The sequence below is a fragment of the Molothrus ater genome, chromosome 2, assembly GCF_012460135.2.
Source record: "Molothrus ater isolate BHLD 08-10-18 breed brown headed cowbird chromosome 2, BPBGC_Mater_1.1, whole genome shotgun sequence".
In the NCBI taxonomy this organism is placed as follows: domain Eukaryota; kingdom Metazoa; phylum Chordata; class Aves; order Passeriformes; family Icteridae; genus Molothrus; species Molothrus ater.
Genome location: NC_050479.2, coordinates 62,809,842 through 62,815,841, shown reverse-complemented (window position 1 = coordinate 62,815,841; position 6,000 = coordinate 62,809,842).

Here is a 6,000-nt window from a genome sequence, read left to right as displayed (position 1 = left end):
CCAAAAGGGGAGAATAAAAGTTTTCATAATACTTTCTCACTCAAAGGCAGCACAGCCCTAAAAATTACTTGCCTTGAGAATACATCAAGAATACCAGAAGTCAGCAAAATCTGGCTGCCTTTGTTGTAACAGGAGCCGAGGCAAAACCTCCTCCTTCCTCCAATGCCAACAGGATCAAGGAGGGGGTGACTCACTTTCAGAAGATGTCAAGAAGTCCATGAGAAAAAGCACTCATGTGACATGAGCAATTAACAAGACATCTACCTATAATTACATTTAATTATGAAGGAAAGAAATCATAGCAGCAAAGATTTAGGTCTTTGAACACAAATGTTGTGCCTAAAGGCATTTATAGAGATGACATTGGACTCCAGCACCTCAATGCTTTGTTTGCAGTGAGCAGCCTAAAACTGGACACAGGATTCGAGGTGTGGCTGCACCAGTGCTGAGTACAGGGGGACAATCCCTGCCCTGTCCTGCTGGCCACACTATGGCTGATCCAGGTCAGGATGCCATTGGCCTTCTTGGCCACCTGGGCACAGCTGGATCATGTTCAGCTGCTGCTGACCACCACCCCCAGGGCCTTTTCTGCTGACCAGTTTTCAGCCACTCTGCCCCCAGCCTGCTGTGCTGCAGGGGCTCTTGTGACCCAAGTGCAGGACCTGTTACTTTTCCTTGTTGAACTTCACACAATTGGCCTCGGCCCATGGATCCAGCCATGCAGCTGAGTCTGGCCTGGTTCTGCTGTTTCAGACCCTGTCTTTCCCTGGTTTGACCTCCTGTGGCTATACCACAGGCTTCTCTTCTGCATTTTCCTTCCACCTTCCTGGTGTCTCCACACATGCTGCTTTCCACCCTTCTGTACAGTCTTGGGCCCATGTAGCACTTCTTTCCCTTGACTGGTGCCCAAAGGTTCTGTCTCTGCATCAGACCCCTGCCTTTGACCTCAGCACGCACTGAGCCGGGGAAGGAGGAGCCAACACTGGTGATGGGGACTTGGTCAGCCCCCAGTGAGCATGGTATGTCCTTCCTTTTCCTCCATACCTGTCCCTAGTACATTCAGTCTCTTCACTGCCTGACCCAGCAGGATTTTCAGGCCAAGTACCTGCTGCCTGAGCTTTGTGCTGACATTCCTCACTGGACGAGTCACCTCAGGTCTGCTGCTTGCCTTGGGACCCTACTCAACCCAGTGACGCATACAACTTGGCTGCCTCTGCCAGCTCCCACTGTGAGTTTCCATGTTTCTCTGCACAAATCTGGCTCCTTCCAAATGCCAGGAGTCACATTCTGAGCCTTTTTTTTTTTTTAACCTCTGTTTTCAATGTTTTTCTTTAAAAGTCCTCACAGTGCTCATTTGCTCACAGAGAAGCCACAATTGTTATTTCTGGGGACCAAGAAAAGGTGGTGGAAGAATCAATAAAAGACAGCCGATGTAGATCTGAGGTGGTAGGTGTTGGAAGGGCTGCTGGGGTAGCCAGAGGCAGGGAACCTATGCCATTGGACAGTGTGTGCTAAAGGGGAAAAAAGATGTGGGAGAAGGCAAACCTGCCAATTTTAGTCCAAGATACCAGGAACCTTGTAAAAGACCAGGAGATGTTGACCTGTGACAGTGGTCACAAGGGTTCTTGGATGAGGGAAGAGATGAGAATGTTGACTCCATGTTCAGAAGGCTTGATTTATTATTTTATTATATATATGTATATATTACATTATAGCTACACTAAAAAGAAATAGAAGGACAGGTTTCCTCAGAAGCTAGCTAAGCTAAGAATAGAATAAGAAGAATGAAAACAAAAGGCAGCTCTCTCTGACTCTGTCCAAGATAGCTCCATCTTGATTGGCCATTAATTACAAACATTCAAGGTGGCCCAATCAAAAATCCACCTGTTGCATTCCACAGCAGCAGATAACCATTGCATTCTTTTTCTGAGGCCTCAACTCCTCAGAAGGGAAAATCCTAAAGAAAGGATTTTTAGTGAAAAAGATGTCTGTGACATTGACCTGCTCTTCTGGACTCGACATCACTTCTTTAGCCCACATTATTGCCCTTCTGCAGCTGCACAAGGGCATTTGAAGTCATTGCTTTGAATAGCTTCAAAAGCAAAAACCCACTCGAGTCTGAGCTTGCACAGTAAGTCCAGTGTCACACAGCACAGCATGGGTCCTGAGATGTGTCTTGGGGCATCAGGCTAAAAAGCAGCAGGCTAAAAAACATGGGCATTGTTTGCTCTGCCAGAGTGCTTGGAGGTGATGGTATCCAAAAACATTGTGGAGAAATACCTTCAGTGGGACCAGGCTGGGAGAGGTGCAGAAGACCTGCTTGCACTGCTTTGCTACTCAGCAGCTTCCCAGAGCCAGACCAGAGTTCAGAGGATGCCACAGCTGTCACTGCACCATAGATCTCCACAGATGTCAACTTTACCCCTCAGAGCACCGCTCCCTGCTCCTCTTCCTTGATCACATCGTCCTGGTCACCTCTTGTCTTTCAGGTGTGGTGCTGAGAGGGTGCCAGAGCTGGCACCAGCCATGGGCCACACAGAACCAGCACATGGCTTCTGTAGGCCCTCAGCCTTGGAAGTGGTATCATGCTCCAGGATAAGCTGCTTTTCCCAAGGACAGTGGCTGACTTAAAAATACAAAACATATTGTTCCTCCTTCTCTCTTGGGAGAGTGTCCCAAAAAAGTGCCCAAAAAGCATAGGAGAGAACTCAAGAGGGCTGCATGTGCCTTGGCTAATGCCAGCAGAGGAGAGCTACTGCATGATCTTCTATCAACCATCTGAACTGAGGCCTGCATTTGGCTAAATCCACCATCTCTGGAATTTAATTTGCCATTGAGTCTTCTTCTTACAGTAGGAAGGCAAAGCTGCAGTGGGAATCCCTTTGCATGCAGACTCCTTGCATGATGCTGCAAACACCTGATTTGGGGGTGCTCTCTGTCCCCATCCCCTGTTCAAGGCTGGCACTGGCCCCTGCCATGTGTGTGTGTGTGTGTATGTGTGTGTGTGTACACAGCTCTGTGCTTGCTGCAGTGATTTCCCAGTGGGCCAGGGAGGAAAAACGAAAAGGATAATGAAATTGCAAAACCATGTCTGCTCTGTGGGAAGTGCTCAGGTAGCATGAATTGTCACAGAGACGAGGCAACCCCCTACCACTTCCTAAATAGAGCCAGCAAGAGTATGCAACACTAGTAAAACTAAAATGATCATCACCTTCCCCTTGAAGAATTCATAGACTTCTGAATTTATTCTCCTGAATGCTGTAAACTCTGCTCTTTTTACCTTTTCTCCTTTTTTCTTTTTTTTTGTTTTTGTTTGTTTGTAAATATAGGCTCTTGTACCACCCTTTTACAGTCTTACAAGAGATGGCAGCTTGACCACAAGTCAGTGTGTAGGTGCTGAAACCCCATACAGCAGGCAAGGCCACAGCAAGGTCCCATGGAGAGAAGCAGAAGTGAAAAAGTCAGTGGAAAGTGAAAAGGTTGTGAAAAAGTGGTTGGGGAAGGAATGAGGGTGCCTGTGGGAAGTGGTCCCGTGTAGGCAGCCCCCTTGGTGTTTGCTTCTGTCCAGGCAGGCCCTGGGCTTCCCTATGAGGCATTCAGATGTTATCCCCTTAACACCTTCACTTCTCAAAATCTCCACACCTCTAACACCACACCTCTGCCTAGGATTTACTTGTGTTTCCTCTGTGACATCCTTGTGGAATAATTTGGACTTGGGAACATGTGAGATGAGAGCAACTGAGTCACGTCTTCCCTCTGTGCTCCCCAAAGTGGGATTCTGCTCAGGCCTAGAGGCAAAAGCAAAGTTTGCTTTTAGCTGCCTGAAACAAGCCTATTGTCTTCACTCCTCGCCCGTGGTGTTCTACTGAGTGCTCTGTGCCAGAGCAAACAGGGTGCAAGGCCATGGCCACACCAAAGTGTTTCCCACCTCTGTTGTCCTGGGAGTCAGAAGAGCATGAGAGCGGCTCACTGGAGGGCTCCTGATGTGCACTGAGGTGCTTCTGCTGGGGTCTCATGGGCAGCTGGAACAGCCACTGAGACTCCCAGCCCCCAAGTGTTTCAGCCACCATATCTTGACAATGAAGGGGCGCTCCCCAACCCTTGAACCACAGCCCCCCAGCACAGCTTGGAGGACCACTTTCACCTGTAGGCAATGGGAAAATCCAGGCACAAAACCAGTTTTATTGAAGTCTACAAAATGGGGATGTCAGGATGCCAGGATGTCAGGAATTTCCTCCCTTTCTCAGTCCAGCTAGAAGCTCCTGCCCTCACATAACCCACCTTAGCAAGTTGCTCCCTTGGACTTTAGCTGCAGTGAAGAGCTCACCCCTGAAGCCACTATTTTTCCTTCCTAGAGGCAAACATGGCTTGACCTTTTTTGCATGCTTTCTGGGAAATACTGGCTTTGGTTCAGCTCAGAAAGGCTCTGTGGTGCCTTGGCAGAGCACCCCAAAGAGATGGAGATCCCCATAGTGTCCAATTAGGCCTTTATATATTTATTTTCCTGATTGCAATATACTTTTATGGCCAAAAAGAATTGGATACTTCAGGTTGAAGTCACTCTTTATTTTTATTGTAACGTTTTATATTCATAATTAATCATGAATTATGGCTTAATTATGATAGTCAGTCTGCTTTCAACTTTTTATACTTCTGTAGCAATTTCTGTAACAAATTCCTTACAAACATGGAACCATGTTGAAGCTCTGCAAAACTGTAATTACAGGATTTTTGATGTTCATTTTTATACTGCTTGGGAGTCAGGTCTGAACTGAGGGTGATTAATGGAAATTCACTGTAATTGAAATATCTTCCAGTGCTGAGCCCTTTACAAACCCTTCAGCCCACCTCTGTCTCTTCTATCATTTCATTTGTCCCTCTGTTTTTTAATCCAGGAGTTGATATTTTCACTGGGCTTTTACAATGGAGTATTGTACAATATCATGACTGTTTCCTGTGAGAAAGCACTAAACCAGTACAGTCAGAGAACCACACAATCGTTAAAAGGCGCCCAAGATCAGCTGTCAACCCAGCTCTGCCGAGTCCACCACTAAACTACGTCCCTGAGTGCCACATCTGTACATCTTTGTGTCTCCACGGATGGTAACTCAACCAGTACCTGGGCAGCCTGTTCCAATACTTGGTGACTCTTTCCATGAGGAAAATCTTCCTAATACCCAATTGAAACCTTCTTTGATGCAACCCGAAGCCATTTCCTCTTGCCCCATTGCTTATTATTTGGGAGAAAAGACTGATTCTTTCCTCACTAAAACTTCCTTTTGCATAGTTCTGGAGACTCATAAAGTGTCGCCTCAGTCTTCTTTTCTCCAGACTAAACAATTCAAACTCCTTGAGCTGCTCCCCACATGACTTGTGCTTCAGAACCTTCACCTTCAGTCATGGAATCACAGAAGAGTTGAGGCTGGAAAGGATGTCTGGAGGTCATCTTGTAGCGCACAAAGCCTGCCTGATAGACCAAAAGTGTGGTCTTCTTCCTGCTTGTTTCAACATAAATCAGAAGTTTACATTTTCTGTAGCTTTATTTTCTGTTGCAGACCCATGGTTAAGCCTGAGTTGATTTGTTTTGGCAATGTGCTTGGATTGTTTTGGGAAGCAAATTCCAGAACTTCCCAGAGGATTTCAGAAGTAAAGCTTTGCCTATTCCCCTGGGCTTCCAATTAGGATAAGATTCATTTGCCCTGCAAAATATGAACTCTCATTTTGCACAGCAGGTGCAGCATTACTGACTTACAGAGCCAGAGAAGTACTCAGGCTAGGTAGGGCCACTGAAGCTCATCCCTCCCCAGCTTTGCACAATCGTGGATGGGGGTGCAGTCCATCCCCTTCACCAGGCCAGTGAGAGGCATCTGAGAGGAGGTTTATAGAAAACAGGAGAACATCTCCTGAGGATGGAAGTCAGTCTGAAGTCAGGAGGTACCTCAGTGTAGGGAAGGACCAAACCTGAGCCAGGATCTGAGGCAGAAGCCGCCTGGCTGAGAG